Here is a 17,387-nt window from a genome sequence, read left to right on the forward strand (position 1 = left end):
GGGAAACCCGGCAATGAAAGGGAGGCGGGAGCTGCCAGACCCAGCAGGTAAGTGCTTTTTAGAGCACTGCTTGTGGGTCAGGAGGAGCAGGAGTGTTTCTCCCCCCAACCCCTCAAGCAAATCTTCTACCGCGATCTGCCTCCCTCCCTGCGATCACCCGACCAATATACCCGTTGAGCTGCACTGCCACGTGGAGGTCCCGCGCAGGCCGCTTGCTGGATTTACAATTGAAAAACCCGCACATGCGCGAAAATTTGAATGGCCACGCAGCCTGTTAAAGGGGCCATGCACCCAAAAAATATTAAAGGGAACATTGCTCCCGACCCTCCCGTGACCTGCCGAACCCCCGCCCCAACTATGCTTCGATCTTTCCCTCCGTCCTCGCTGCCGCGCTCTGAGCACCCCCCCCCCCCACCCCACCACCCCGCCATGCCCCGATTGCTGGGGCTGCGGCCTTGTACGGTAGGCTTTCCCACCCAGCAGCCGGCCAGCCTCCCAATCTGGCTGCCAGGCAGGAAACGGAGCCAAAAACTGCTGACGCGGTCCTGCTGTTAAATCTGGCAGGACCTCCCGTTTCCGGCATTTCCAGGTTTCCTGGCCGCAAACACGCGCCCCCGCTCCCTCTCCAGAAACAACGGGGCGGGATCTTTTTTCTAAAGAAAACAAGTTCAAGCTTGAAAACCAAAAGCAAAACCCTGCTGACGCTGGAAATACGAAACAAAAGCAGAAAAAGCAGGTCAGGCAGCATCTGTGAGCAAACAAGTTATCATTTCAGGCATGGACCCTTCATTAGCTCATGACTTTGAGCTGTAAGTTCCAAAACCATCCATGCTGCTTTCCTCTGAGCCTTTTTCAATGCACCTTTTTGAAGGGCATGTTCCATCTGTGTAGTTTTGGGTAATTTACCTTTAAAAAACGACTGGTGTTGAAAAAGACCGTGCCAAATATAAAGTTAAAATACTCAGCAGGCCAGGCAGCTTCCGTGGAGAGAGAAACAGAGTTAACGTTTCAGGTCTGGGACCCTTCATCAGAACTGGAAAAAGCTGGAGATGTAACAGATATTAAGCAGATGCAGAGATGGGGTGGGGGGGGTGGAGGCGTGGTTTAGGAGGGGAGGAAGGAATTGAAAGAACATCCTGTACTTTTGTAAGAGGCAGGGAAGATAAAATGTTGCAAATGGGAGTGGCAAAAATCATACAGCATGAAAAATCTTTCGATTAGGCACGTTACAGCCTGCCGGACTCAACATCGAGTTCAATAATTTCAGATAATTATCCCTGCCCCCTTTTTTCATGCTGTATGATTTTTGCCACTCCCATTTGCAACATTTTATCTTTCCTGCCTCTTACAAAAGTACAGGATGTTCTTTCAATTCCTTCCTCCCCTCCTAACCGCCCCCCCTCTCCCCCCACCGTCTCTGCACCTGCTTAATATCTGTTACATCTCCAGCTTTTTCCAGTTCTGATGAAGGGTCCCAGACCTGAAACGTTAACTGTTTCTCTCTCCACAGATGCTGCCTGGCCTGCTGAGTATTTCCAGCATTTTCTGTTGTTATTTCAGATTTCCAGCATCTGCAGTATTTTGCTATTGCATAAAGTTAAAATAACTTGATTCAGCTTTTCATCAAATTCTCTTAAGATGCACTCCAGTACGCAATTACTTTTGTAGAGAGCAGTTCCACACTGTCTCAATGTTTTCAGTGATTGTTGTCCCCTTCCACTTTTGTTCAGATGTGATGTTTGTAAAGTCCGCACCTCAATAATACACGGACTTCGGGAGAACAGTTTAACAGGTACTTTACTGAACAGGAGGCAGCGTCAGACTGAAAATACAGAAGCCTGCTAGGGCCTTTTATACAGGGGTGGTCACTGCCGGTACTGCAGTCTAAGACCAGTTATTCCCTTAAAGGTACATACACAACAATTCCTCCCCTTTTAGATAAACAGTACATAACATTCATTTAACAACTAAATAATAACTAATTACAATTGCAATTTTCTCGGTACTATATACATCAACTGAAATAGTCATTTATAAGTTCAGTCTTTGAGGAGGCTTCCTGATCCTGACTGGATAGCGCCTTTCTCGAGTATCCTGTTCTGGCGGTGGAGTCAATTCTGGCTCATTGTCATTGGTTGGTTCGTCAGCTTCCAATACCCCTGCTTCTGAGGTAGACACAATCTGTACTTCGGGCTCATTACCAGGTGCACATGCTTGTGGTACAGGTTTGGCTTGTTCCTGTGACTCTAGAATCTGGTCAGCATGGCGTCTCACGATGCTCTCTCCAACGTCCACTGTGTACATTAGTGGTCCCTGCTGTGTGCATATCGTTCCTGGCTGCCATTTTTCTGTTCAGTAGTCGCGGGCCAAGACTGGTTGCCCTATCTTGAAGCTCCTGGTTGGCTTCGCATTTATGTGCTGGAACTGCTTATCCTCAACATCTCGTCTTATGTTTGGTTTGAGCAAATCCAAGCGACATCTTAGTCTCCGGTTGAAAAACAGTACGGCTGGAGTTTGGTTGGTTACTGCATGTGTCGCATTCCGGTAAGCAAACAAGAAGTTATCCACCTTATGTTGCAGTGGTATGTCGTCATTATACATTGCCTTTATGGCCTTTTTAAAGGTCTGAACAAACCTCTCAGCCAATCCATTTGTGGCTGGATGATATGGGGCAGATGTGTAATGTTTCACCCCATTATTCTTCAGGAACCTCCGGAAATCCTCAGACACAAACTGTGGGCCATTGTCGGAACAAATCTGTTCTGGCAACCCATTCCCGGCGAAGATGGTCCTTAGGACTGCAATAGTTTTCTCCGTGGTGGTGGAGGGCATTTTAATGACCTCTGGCCATTTCGAATGGGCGTCCACAGCGATTAGAAACATTGAGTCCATAAATGGACCAGTGAAATCAATGTGTACCCGTTGCCATGGAGATGAGGGCCACTCCCATGGATGTAGCGGGGCCTGTGGTGGAGCGTTTTGGACCTTCTGGCATCCTGTGCATCTCTTGGTCATATCCTCGATTTCTTTATCAATTCCCGGCCACCACACAAACGCCCTGGCTAGGCTCTTCATTTTTACCCCTCCCAGATGACCCTCGTGAAGCTCATTGAGCACTCTATCTCTCAACTTGGGTGGAATTACCACTCGGGATCCACACATCAAGGTTCCCGGCACACTGACAGCTGTTGTCTCCTTGGCGAGAATGCTGGCAACAGTGAGTCGCCATATGCTGGCCATCCCTTCACCGTCAAATTATAGACTCGAGAGAGTATCGGGTCATTTTGGGTTTCCTTCTCAATACTTGCGTTTGTAACAGGCAAACATTCGACTATGGTCACATGGAATATCTCCACAGGGTCCACTGCAGGTGCTTCTTCCGCCGTAGGCAACGGTAGGCGCGACAGCCCATCAGCGTTTCCATGTTGTTTCGTACCTTTGTACTCTATGTCATACTGATGTGGCCCTAGAAAAAGTGACCATCTTTGCAGCCGTTGTGCCGTCATCACCGGAACGCCCTTCTTTGGGTTAAAAATTGAGACCGGGGGTTGATGATCAGTCAGTAGGGTGAATTTCTGCCCGTGCAGATAATGATTGAACTTCTTCACCCCCCACACCAGGCTGAGGGCCTCCCTGTCAATCTGGGCGTAGTTACACTCGACTGAGGTTAGCGAGCGCGATGCAAAGGCTATTGGCCTCTCTGAACCATCACGGAATTTGTGTGACAGCACCGCTCCAATGCCATAAGGTGACGCATCACATGCCAACCGAATCAGTAGTGTTGGGTTGTAGTGGGCCAATACTTCTTTTGAAGTGATTAGGCATTTACATTCCTGAAAGGCACGCTTACACTCATCACTCCATTTCCATGTTACTCCAGTTTGAAGCAGGGCGTTCAGTGGGTGCAGAATTGTAGATAAATTCGGCAAGAACTTATGGTAGTAGTTCACCAACCCGAGGAACGACCTCAGTTGCGACACATTTTCCGGTGCTGGAGCCTTGACTACAGCCTCAATCTTGTCCGGCGACTTATGCAACCCTTCCTCATCAATCATGTGGCCACAATATGAGATTTGTCTCCTGAAGAACTCACATTTGGGATGGTTGGCTCGTAGCCCATATTCCTGCAATCTCGTGAGCACCTGTTCCAGGTTGGCAAGGTGTTCATTGTCATTTTCGCCCATAACCAGGATGTCGTCCAAATAACACTGGGTCCCCGGGATCCCTTGCAGGACTTGTTCCATTGCCCTCTGCCAAATAGCCGGGGCCGATGCTACCCCGAATACCAGTCGATTGTACTGGTAAAGGCCTTTGTGAGTGTTTATCGTGAGGTACTTCCTAGATGCTTCTTCCACCTCCATTTGTAGATACGCTTGAGCCAGGTCAATCTTTGTAAAACGTTTCCCTCCAGATAGTGAGGCAAAAATATCTTCTATCCGCGGAAGCGGATACTGTACTGTGTGCAGGACTGGGTTCACAGTCACCTTGAAGTCCCCACAGATGCGAACCTTCCTTGGCTCCCCAGGCGTGCTGCTCAATGCTTTCTTCATTACAGGAACGATGGGTGTGGCCCACTCACTCCAGTCCACCTTAGACAGCACCCGCAAACGCTCCAGACTCTCCAGTTCAGCTTCCACGGCTGGGCGGATCGTGTATGGCACTGGTCTGGCCTTGAAAAATTTTGGGGTTGCGTTATCCTCAATCTTTATGGTTGCCTTTACTCCTTTTAGAGTCCCAAGTCTTTGTTGGAACACCTCTTCCGCGTCAGATAGAATTTGTGACAGACGTCCAGGTGCGACGTCATCATCTTTTTTGTCAGTCACAGTTAGTGCCAGAATGGAATGCCAATCCAATTGTAGTTTTCGGATCCATTCACGTCCCAATAATGGTGGTCCTCCATCTCGTAGTATATACATGTATAGTTTCTGTGTTTCCTTTCCGTTATATTCAACTGGCACCCTTATTTTTCCTCTGGGGTAGACCTTTTGCCCTGTGTATGTCTTCAATACAATGGACGTGTCCTTTAAGAGTATGTGTGAGAATAGCCACTCATAGTCTCGTCGATTCATGACAGTTAGGGCTGATCCTGTGTCCAATTCCATCTTTACTGGGGACCCTGCTATCATGAGGGTGACCCAAATGGTTCGGTGATCTTCCTTTGCGATCACGTTGTGTAACTTTAAACAACTTCGTCTCCTGCTCCCGGAGTCCTTATCACTCTCCTGATCTTCTGAACTATTGTCTGTCAGTTTCTTTACTTTCCTGCACTGTTCCTTAGTAGTTCTTGTCGTGTTGGTTTTCTTTCCCCAGTGACGCTGCACGGCCCGTTTTGTAGAGCCGCTCGATCGAGCTTGAGCCCGCCGCAGTCCGGAAGGGTCAGCGCGCTACCTGCTACCAGCACGATTTGCTGGAACCACAGTCTCTCCCGCAATTCTCCGAACACCGATGAATTCTTTGGGCGGTTGCCCTTGGTCGACGCCTGTTGCTCAGACTACGACCTTCCAGGACCCTCCTCTCAGGCGAGATCCCCGTGAGATGATGCCACACTGCAGGTGAGTTCGAACTTACTCGTCGCCACTGTAAAGTCCGCGCCTCAATAATACACAGACTTCGGGAGAACAGTTTAACCGGTACTTTACTGAACAGGAGGCAGCGTCAGACTGAAAATACAGAAGCCTGCTAGGGCCTTTTATACAGGGGTGGTCACTGCCGGTACTGCAGCCTAAGACCAGTTATTCCCTTAAAGGTACATACACAACAATGTTTATTAACTGTCTTATTCTGTTGGATAGTAGAAAATCCATCCTTGTGGCATTAACGATTCCTGTTAGTCTAGGAGATCAGAAGTGGTCTTTGGACTCCAATTTGTCCACAAACACAACTGCCTGGAATCTGTCCTGTAGTAAGTCCTGTTCACCCATCATCCCGTCCTGTCTGACCTACACTAGCTCCTCGTTCTCATTTTCAAATCCCTGTATGGCTTTACCCCCATCCTATCTTTCTAGCTCCTCCAGCATTGCCTCTCCCCTCACACCCATTGGTTCGCTGACTCTGGCGTTTTGTCTGTCCCTGGCTCCCTTCAGCCACCTTGGCCTCTTTATCTGGAATTACCTCCCTACAGCCCTGCACTCTTGCTCCTCCTGCTCCGCAAGGAGCCGTAAGAACATTTGTGCTTATCTGGTCCTTTCCTGCCCCCGGTCCTGCTTGCAGTCAGCTTTTGCTGGTGGCTCTGGGACTGTGTGCCATTCATGCATTTATAGGTTAAATTGGCGTTAGCATCCAAATGACATCATCGTACCCTGACATTATAATATTTATGAGGCCCCCGCCTGCCTGTAGCAGAAGTCTCGGTCAATTAGCCCCTCCCCACATGCCATTCCCGCTTGACGGGATGCTTCAAAATCCACCCCATCAATTCGATCCCTACAGAAGCTGTCCCCTATTGGAGTCCTTTTCCCTATATCAAAGAGCAAGTGATCCATGGTTCTTAATAGTGAATCTCATGCTTGGTAGCCCAGTTAGAACCACTCACTAACTTTTAACTTGCATATAATAACCAGGCCAATATCATAGATGCATTTAAGGGGAAACTAGATAAGTACATGAGGGAGAAAGGAGTAGAAGGATATGTTGATGGGCCTAGATGAAGAAGGGTGGGAGGAGGCTCGTGTGGAGCATAAACATCAACATATAAGATTCTGAGGGGGCTTGACAGGGTAGATGCTGAGAGGATGTTTCCCCTCGCGCGGGCACCTAGAACTAGGGGGCATAGTCTCAGAATAAGGGGTCGACCATTTAAAACGGAGATGAGGAGGAATTCCTTCTCTCAGAGAGTCGTGAATCTTTGGAATTCTCTACCCCAGAGAGCTGTGGAGGCGGAGTCATTGAGTATATTCAAGGCAGAGATAGACAGATTTTTGAACAACAGGGGAGTCAAGGATTATGGGGAATGGGCAGAAAAGTGGAGCTCAGGCCAAGATTAGATCAGCCATGAGCTTATTGAATGGTGGAGCAGGCTCGAGGGGCCGAATGGCCTACTCCTGCTCCTGTTTCTTATGTTCTTATGCTCATAGACCAATTGGACCGAAGGGCCTGTTTCTGTGCTGTACATTCTATGTAATTCTGTGTAATAAGTAGGAACTATCTCTATTTGATGTGCTTAAAACATTCTTGAAATTCAGACTTTGACTAGATACTCAGTGGACTCTAACTTTAGGCAGTCTGAAGCTGCACCCAACGTGTCGATTATTGAGAAAAGCCATCCGTGGTACATAGGGCCTATAGCTGACTATTGGGGGGCAGGGGGGAGGGGAGGGAGAGAAATGTACATTCATTTTTCAAATATTACAAAATAAACAGGAAGATTGGATTATATCACATCTGTATTGAGCCACCTGTCTTAAGTGTTGTGATGTTATTCCAGCACAGCTTTTGTTTCAACAACATTTGCAGAGCATGTGCACTTGGCAGAAGCCTTCGACAGATACTCCGAATAACCTTCAAACAGGTGTTACTAACTGGCTGCATTTCAAGCCTGCACCAGGTCAACACTGCAAAGCTGTGCTGATGGTTGTAGTTTATAAAGTTTGTACGTGAAAGATTCAAGGTTAGTTGACGTAATAATAATGACATTAACCTTTGCACAGCTTTTTGATAGACAACTAATCTTTTGGAATAATTAAATTTAGCAGTCTCTGGTCAGAAGCCTGGTAATTGTTATTCATGAAATGGATTCTCCATTCAGCTTGTCTAGACAAGGTGTCAGTACACCCTCAGCCCATCAATTAACAGATTTATAACACATTAAAACATTCCGCTATCATTCTGCTTTCTTGCAACCTTTGGTTTATATTATCTTAAAGCAGTGGTAGTTCAACTTTTAAAGTATGAGCTTATATTCAGCAGCGTCATTTCAACTGGAAATCATTTTTAAAGTACATGACTCCAAAATTCTTTTTGCTCAAACTACTAAACACAGAATCACAGAAATCACAGAAACCCCACAGTGCAGATAGAGGCCATTTCGGCCCATCGAGCCTGCACCGACACATATCCCACCCGATCCCCGTAACCCCTACACCAACACATATCCCACCCTATCCCCGTAACGCCACATATTTTAATCTCCCTAACACTAATGGTCAATTTATCATGGCCAATCAACCTAACCCGCACATCTTTGAACACATTTGGATGTTCTTTTAAAAGTCTGTTTGCAGCAACATCTTATTTTCCCTGAAACTGGAGTTTTAAGCATAAATACATAAATAGTTAGAAAAAGAGACTATATAGACATTACAGTGTAGATTTAGAGGTACACAATGGACTTACTCCAGGAACCATTGATTAGTGGTTAATTACAGAAGATTACAGAGGACATACGGCACAGAAACAGGCCATTCGGCCCAACCAGTCCATGCCCACTTGAGCCTCCTCCCATCCTTCCTTGATTAATATGATTGTCATTGGTTTCCTGAAGGAATTCATTATCAGCTGCCTCTGTAATGTCTGTAATCCTTTCAAATAACTTATATAACTTGTCAAGAATTGGATTGCAAAATTACCTCTGTGTAGATAATGAAATATAGGCCCCGATTTTCCCGGAGCCGCCGGGCAGGGTTTCAGGCGGGCAGGGGCTGAAAATCGCAGAAATAGGAGGTCGCGACCCCCCCCGCCCGACTCCCCGCCCCGCCCGACTTTCGCCCCTGTGTTTCAGCGCAACCCGAATCAGTCCCGCCCGCAGCAGGCGGGAATGGTCGGCGGGAGCCTAATGGTCAATAATTGGCATGTTTAATCCTATTTTCAGGGTCCCTTGGAATTTTCAGCCTTTCCCCGCGTAAAACACGCCTAGTGGGAACACCGCTGATGAAACCTGGCGTGAACAATATTGGCTTGCTTGCTTTCAGCTGCAGGTCAATCAGGACTGAAGAGATCTAATCAGCCAGCATTTGTAGGCTGCAGGACCTTGTTGGTCAAGGCTTGGGGCAACTTGTTGAAGGCTTAGGCACAGCTGTGGAAGGTTGGAGCCTCACACACTTCTCCAGTGTGAGCTCCTGGGAAGCCCCTCTCAGCACCCTAACTCAGCACTTCCTCAACGGAGGCATCTGCCAGAAGCATGGGAGGCCTTTTGTTCCTTCCCTTCCTGGCATTAGAGGATCTCCAACAGCAGAGGAGGCTGCAGCAGATCCAGCAACAACAGCTGCACCAGCAACAGCAGCTCCAGCAACAGCACCAGCAACAACAGCAGCACCAGCAACAACAGCAGCACCAGCAGGAGCGACAGGCTGCGGCTCAGCCACCTGAGGCAGCACAGGCCAGAAGGGGCCAGCGCATGGAAGGCCATCGGCGCAGGAGATACCCCCCAAACAGGGTCTACAGACACAGGGTGAGCTACCTCAACATGACTGAGCAGCAGTGCTAGAGGTGGCTCCGACTTTCGCAAGAGGTAGTGACTGACATCTGCGCAATGCTCCAGCAAGACCTGGAGCCCAGAGCACCAGGTCGACACTCCTTACCAGCGGCCATCAAAGTCACCACCGCACTCAACTTTTATGCCTCAGGCTCCTTCCAGGGATCAGCAGCAGACATCAGCGGCATCTCCCAGGCGGCCGCACACACTTGCATCAAACAGGTCACCGATGCCCTCTTTGCCCTCGCGCACAATCACATCCATTTCACCAGGGATCGCGCAAGTGTGACGGCGCGAGTGCTTGGATTAGCTCAGCTGGCAAACTTTCCAAGGGTGCAGGCCATCATTGACTGCACACGTGGCCCTTAGGGCACCCCACCGCAATCCAGGTATTTTTGTCAACCGCAAGGGCTTCCACTCCCTTAACGTTCAGCTGGTGTGTGACCACAAGAAGGTGATTTTGCATGTTTGTGCCAAGTACCCTGGCAGCTGCCATGACTCCTTCATACTGCGCCAGTCTATTGTGCCTTCGCTATTCAGTCCGCCAAATGAACTTCAAGGATGGCTACTTGGAGACAAGGGATATCCCCTGCACTCTTGGCTAATGACGCCGTTGAGGAGACCAGCCAACGAAGCTGAGGAGCGCTACAACTCCAGCCACATTTCCACCAGATCCATTATCGAGCAAGCCATCGGATTGCTGAAGATGCGCTTCAGATGCCTCGATAGATCAGGTGGAGCCCTACAGTACTCATCAGCCAGGGTCTCCAAAATCGTCGTGGTATGCTGTGTGCTTCACAACATGGCACAGCGTCGTGGCTTGTCGATTCCACAGGGCCAAGAGGCTCCTCACAGAGCCACCTCGGATGAGGATGATGCTGAGGATGATGCTGAGGAGGAGGAGGAGGAGGAGGACGGAAATGAGGATCCTGCAGTGGCCCGCCAACCAGCGGCACCAGTGCGCGAGAACATTGCTGGGCGGAATACAAGGAACGCACTCATCCTGGGCAGATTTGCGTAGCCTGGTACATCAAACACTGCAGCCTCACTGCTTCTTAACTGACCATTGTCAGTGGCCCATGCCTGCACATTCCTACCTATTTGACCAGCTTGCTGACATCTGCAAGTTATCCTAAGGCCTCAATGTGATATCCCCATTCGCCAAATGACAGACACCATAACTGCAGCAGTTGCCACCAGATTTTTAATGTACAGGAAACTGATGGCATTAAAACTATTTACAAGACATTTTACCCAAGTGACTACCCTTGTGATTAGTGGTGCTTTATTTTTCTCTTACGCGTGCTCCTACGTAGTGGTACCCCTGTGGCTTCAGCAGATGTGGAGGCCCCTTGCTCACTTTCCTGCTGCGCCTGTCTCGACACCTTTGGCGGGCGTCCTCTGGGGTGGCGAGCCTGTGAGGGCTTGCCAGCAGTCTGCTGCTCCTGCAGCTGTGCAGGGCTTGAGACTCCTATCTCACTGGGGTGTGGACTCTGGCGGGGCTCTGACCGAGGGCTCTGAAGTGGCGTGGAAGTGGAAGCGCGTGGAGAGGAGCCCTCACTTCTTTGAGGTGTGCCAACAACCTCCCTCTCATGGGTCAGCTCCCCCTCAGCGCCTGCAAGTGACTGGAGAGCACCTTGCTGCACATCAGGGGGGCCATGGGGACCCATCTCTGCACTGGAAGTCCTGCTCAGAGGGACTTCCATGAAGGTCTGGTTTTGGTGCTCAGTAGATACCCATCGCTCCTCAAGAGATGTCATTCTATTCAGAGCACTCACTGTGTTTTCAATACCCTGGCGACTAAGCTCCTCCATGGCCGCAGCCCTCCTCTCCTCGGCTGCAGCCCTCCTCTCCTCGGCGGTAGCCAGCCTTACCACGGAGGTAGCCATCCTTTCCGTGGTGATGCTTTCATGCGCCAATGATTCCAATAAGGCTGTGCTCATGCTCGCCATGGACTCCTCCATTCGCTCCACACTCGCAGCGACCCTGGAGACAAAACCTGCCAGAGACTCCTGCATCTGTGCATGGGATCCATCACCTCCTCTCTTGCGGATGGACCCAGATGCATAGGGTCAACATGCAGCTGAGCTGAGCTGGCAGAGACCTGCGCCCTCCGACGAGGACTCTCCACTGCTGTCCCTGTCACCACAATCTGCTGATGCTTACTTGTAAGCTGTGAAACACCAGGTGACAACACTACTCTATGTCCCGAAGGCCCCCCCGAGGTGTGAGTGTCTGCGCTGGTGCTGGGTGCGCTTACTTCTGCTGATGCTGCGCCCTCAGAGGCTGGAGCTTCCTCTGAGGAGTCTGGCTGCAAAGCCTCTTCCTCCTCGGCAGTGGCGACGGGGGCTCCGGATGGTCCTGTGGGGGAGTAAAGGAAAGAGTTAGAGATGTGATGCCAAGGCTACTTGCACATTGGATTTGGCAAATGTTCATAAGTCCAAATGATGTGGCTTCAGAATCATATCAGCAACTCATGCTATGTCAATGAGCAAGATGGGAAACTATTCTGTCACCAGCTTGCGGGCTTGCTCCTGTCTCTCCTGCCCCAGCTTCTGCAGGCACGTCAGCCCCAGCAATCTCCATCACTGCTTCCTCCCAGGGGGTCAGGTGGGCGATTGAGGGTGGTCCTCCTCCAGTCTGCGATCGCTCCCTCCTATTGTGAGCTGTCTTTTCCTGCAATGAGGGAGACAAGTGGAGTTTGAGTGAGAGTGCAGGAGTGAGTGTAGAGATTGCATAGCAAAGATACTTAGAAGGAGACAAAGATGGTGTGAGGCTGCAAGACCAAGGGCCCTCCCTGTGTGTTGTCAGTTGTGTTCCAAGCATCAGAGTGAGAGGCAGTGTGAGGGCTGCATGGTGGAATAGTTATGTGAATGTGAGCATAGAGAGAGAGAGAATGGGTAAGGGTGCATGGATGTGACTGTGAAGTGGGATGTGGAGGAAGAGATTGCTGAAGCTGAGTGCTGTTGGGGGAAGGCAATGGGGAGCAGCTTGAGGGTGATGGAAACTTCATACTTACTTTTCCTGTGCGGTGAAGGTCATGGAAGCGCTTCCTGCACTGCATCCAGGTACGACGGGTGACTCCCAGAGAGTTGACCTCGGCAGCCACCTCCATCCAGGCAGCCCTGGTCTCTTTGGGAGGTCTCTTCCTCCCTGAGCTAGGGAAGAGGACCTCCTTGTGGGCCCTTACCCCATCCACCAATGTCTGCAATGAGATCTCGTCAAATTTGGCGGCAGCTCGGCCTCTGCCACTGGCAGCAGCTGGTGCAGGCTCCTCTGCCATTCTGCAAGACTGGTTGGGAAGCCTGCAGAGGTTGAAAAGCTTGCATATAACACTTTAAAAGCAGCACGAATGATGACATCATATTGTGGGGCTTTCTGACTGGAAATGGACAACTAGCAAGGGTGCCCACACGCTGGAAATAAATTGGCCACTTGAGGGAAATTGCGTGCAGCTGGCTGACCCATTTAGATTCGGGTCGGAACCCGACATTCGGGGAACCCGACGATTCCCCGCACTTTCGGGAAAATCGGGGCCATAATGTTTTGATATTGACTTGGAAGTTTAAAGTCCTTGTTTATCTTTCCATATTTTTGTTTCACATTTCCCATTTTAGATTCCTCGGCCAAAAGAATGTGCAAGCAGCACGCTGTGAGACCTCAGCCAGTACTGCTGTCTCTGTCTCTCAATCTCTCTCGCGGTGTGGAAGTAGCTAGCCTCAGCTACTGACCTGACAGCCTCGCCAAGATAGGGAATACATCACTGTGGAATTAAGAGGTGATGACACATCATACCATTGCGTACTGCACAAGCGCTATGTATTCTCGGTCACTTTCTTTAAAACAAAGAATAAGGTTTAAACTCTCTGTTCAATATCATTATAGTAGGACTGGGAGAAGCAAATGTTTTAATCTCACAATAGCACCAACAACATCTAGTTAGTGACCTGACCCAAAACATATAGGGCACAAATGACAGAGTATGCGATTTGGGCGGTAATAAGACAGATAAAGAGAGGAACCGTTCTGATGGAGAGATAAACTAAGGCAAAGAGAAATAAAGAGAAGAATAATGGGACAAATGAAAGATAGAGAAGTTAGAATCATAGAATAGTTGCAGCACAGAAGGAGGCCATTCGGCCCATCAAGCCCGTGCCGGAGTTGTGAATATCTCGAGCAAGTAGAAGAGGAAAAGTGAGAGATTGAAAGAAAATTTGAATTGATGATGATAACGCGCCAGAAACTGAGAAACATCAAGTCCTTGTTTCTTGTAGCTCATTGCCTCCCACTGCCTGGTGTTCCCTTCACACCATCTCGTAGGACACTAAGTAGAGGAAGCTAAAGGGATCGGCATGGTACCTCCTCCAAACCTTAAAAGACTCTCAAGCCTTCAATTCCACACAACACCGCTCATATGCACCTAAAAGACACCACCCTAGATCCCTTGACACAATAACCTGCATCTCCATAGTACCCTTTTAAGGCATGTAAATGCAGAATTGTGTCATGCCCTTCATATGTACACAACACTGTAGATAACTCAGCCCAAAGTATAACTGCATGATGCTGCAAACTACAATACGCACAGATCAAAGCCAGTGTTCCTGCCTCCCTTGACCAACACCAGTTTGCCTATCGGGCAAACAGATCAACGGAGGATGCAATCACTACTGCTCTACACTCGGCACTGAATCATCTAGATGGTAAGGAGACCTACATCAATATCATTATAGTAGGACTGGGATTACATTAATGACTTGGATATGAGTGTAAAGGGTATGATCAGTAAGTTCGCGGATGATACAAAAATTGGTAGGGTGGTAAATAGCGAGGAGGGTAGCCTCAGTCTGCAGGACGATATAGATGGGTTGGTCAGATGGGCGGAACAGTGGCAAATGGAATTTAACCCGGAAAGGTGCGAGGTGATGCACTTTGGGGGGACTAACAAGGCAAAGGAATACACAATGAATGGAAAGACCCTAGGCAAGACGGAGGGTCAGAGGGATCTGGGTGTGCAAGTACACAGATCCCTGAAGGCGGCGGAACAGGTGGATAAGGTGGTAAAAAAGGCATATGGGATACTTGCCTTCATTAGCCGAGGCATTGAATATAAGAGCAAGGAGGTTATGATGGAGCTGTATAAAACACTGGTTAGGCCACAGCTGGAATACTGTGTGCAGTTCTGGTCGCCACACTACAGGAAGGATGTGATCGCGTTGGAGAGGGTGCAGAGGAGGTTCACCAGGATGTTACCAGGGCTGGAGCGCTTCAGCTATGAAGAGAGACTGGGCAGATTGGGTTTGTTTTCCTTGGAGCAGAGGAGGCTGAGGGAGGACATGATTGAGGTGTACAAAATTATGAGGGGCATAGATAGGATGGATGCTGAGGAGCTTTTTCCCTTAGTAGAGGGGTCAATAACTAGGGGGCATAGATTCAAGGTAAAGGGCGGGAGGTTTAGAGGGGATTTGAGAAAGAACTTTTTCACCCAGAGGGTGGTTGGAGTCTGGAACTCACTGCCTGAAAGGGCTGTGGAGGCAGAAACCCTCACAACATTTAAGAAGCATTTGGATGTGCACTTGAAATGCCATAGCATACAAGGCTACGGGCCAAATGCTGGAATATGGGATTAGATTAGACAGGGCTTGATGGCCGGCGCGGACACGATGGGCCGAAGGGCCTCTATCCGTGCTGTATTACTCTATGACTCTATGACTCTATGAGAATGTTGTTTATAGACTACAGCTCAGCATTCAACACTATCGTCCCCAACAAGCTGGCCACCAAACTCCAAACTCTTGGCCTGAACACTTCCCTCTGCAACTGGACCCTGGACTTCCTAACAAACAGACCCCAGTCTGTCAAATTAGGCAACCACACCTCCCCCCCACCCCCTGACCCTGAACACGGGGGCCCCACAAGGATGTGTGCTGAGCCCCCTCCTCTACTCCCTCTTCACCCACGACTGTGTGGCTGTTAATGGTTCCAACACCATCATCAAGTTTGCAGATGACACCACGGTAGTAGGCCAGATCACCAACAACGATGAGTCAGCCTACAGGGAGGAGGTCCAGCATCTCGTGAAGTGGTACGCCGACAACAACCTGGCCCTTAACACCAAGAAAACAAAGGAAATAATCGTGGACTTCAGGAAGTCCAAAGGCGGAAGTCACACCCCCATCCACATCAATGGGGCGGAGGTGGAAAGGGTGGCCAGCTTTAAGTTCCTCGGAGTCCACATCACGGAAGACCTCTCCTGGTCCCTCAACACCTCCTCTCTGGTGAAGAAGGCCCAGCAGCGCCTTTATTTCTTGAGGAGGCTGAAGGGATGTAATCTGTCACCCCCGATCCTCTCTAACTTCTACCGCTGCACTATAGAGAGCATCCTGACAAACTGTATCACGGTATGGTACGGCAGCTGTAGCTCCCATGACCGGAAAGCCCTGCAGCGGGTAGTCAAAACTGCCCAACGCATTACCGGCACCCGGCTACCGACCATAGAACATATATATCAGAAACGCTGCCTACGGAGGGCACGGTCCATCATCAAAGACCCTACCCACCCCAGCCACAGTCTGTTCGCCCTCCTACCATCTGGAAGACGCTACAGATGCATTCGCACCTGTATGACCAGATTTAGGAACAGCTTCTTTCCCAGGGCTGTCATCCTACTGAACTCCACAAATAAACACTAAAGCCTGCACATCTGCCGATGCACTTTATTATGGTCATATTTATGCTAATATATATGTACAAATGTATGTTGAAATGTTTAAGTGTCCTAATCCAAATTGTACATTCTCAGGAGCCGCAAGCCTACATTTCGTTGTACTGCACTTGTGCACTAACAATGACAATAAAAGTTGATTTGATTTGATTTGATTTGAGATGTATTATAATTGAATCGCCAATGTACACTTTTTTTTTAAATGCTGCAGTTTGAACAGGTTTCTCAATCATAGCTGGAGACATTTTTTAAATATTTGTTCGCAGGATGTGGGCAGTGCTGGCAAGGACCCATTTATTACACATTTATTGCCCATTTCCCCCCACCTCCCCCCCCCCCCGCCACCACTGAGTTGTCCTGAGAAGGTGGTGGTAGGCCCTCTCGTTGAATTGCTGCAGTCCTTGTGATGATCATGCCCCCAAAATGGCGTTAGGTTGGGAATTCCAGGACATTGATCCAACGATGATGAAGGAATCATATAATATGATAGTGTAGGTATTCGGGTTTACCGATGTAGGTATTGGACAAATTCCTACTTAATAATCGAGTTCGACTCCAGGAGAACAATCAAAAAGGTTTTTAATGCAGGAACAGAGGAATTCTAACAGGTTGCAGAGCTAGGTACAGGAGAGCCATAAAATAGGTCTTCACCAGACGGAGACGCCACGAGGACTGAGTAGGCAGTCCCGTGGATTGCGTGATGATGTCATCGTGTTCCTCCCGCGCTTGGGTAGTCACGTGACTTGCGTGATAACGTCATCGCGTTTGCCCGCGCTTGGGATGGTCACGTGATGTGCGACGTGACGTCATCGCGTTAACCCACGTCATCGCGTTCGCCCACGCTCCCAAAGGAGGAAAGCCCCACACCGGCTACATCGTTACGTTAAAGGGAATTATGTACGGTAAGTAAGGGACACTCGGTGGTACCGCTACAATAGGGAGGAAGTGGAGGGATGCTCCGTCGGGAGTGCCAAACGGGAGGCGAGAGCAGGCTACCCAGAAATGCAGCCCACAGCGGGTCATGAGATGAGGCTCACCTCAGTCCCATTAACCTTTTGTACCACAAAAGCAGCCAACCGCCTCGTGCAGTATTGTCCCTCAGGTTACTCCTAGAAGAAGCATAGGAATAGGTGAAAGAAAAGCATATTTGATACCCAAAGGAAGCACAGTATGAAGAAGAAGTAGGATGTCTAGTGTTTATGCATACGGTTGTTGTAATAAAAGAAAAGATGCACTTATTACATGCTCAGTTAC

Source organism: Somniosus microcephalus, chromosome 7 (genome assembly GCF_052327205.1).
Source record: "Somniosus microcephalus isolate GS21.2 chromosome 7, FLI_Smic_1.0, whole genome shotgun sequence".
NCBI classification, from domain to species: domain Eukaryota; kingdom Metazoa; phylum Chordata; class Chondrichthyes; order Squaliformes; family Somniosidae; genus Somniosus; species Somniosus microcephalus.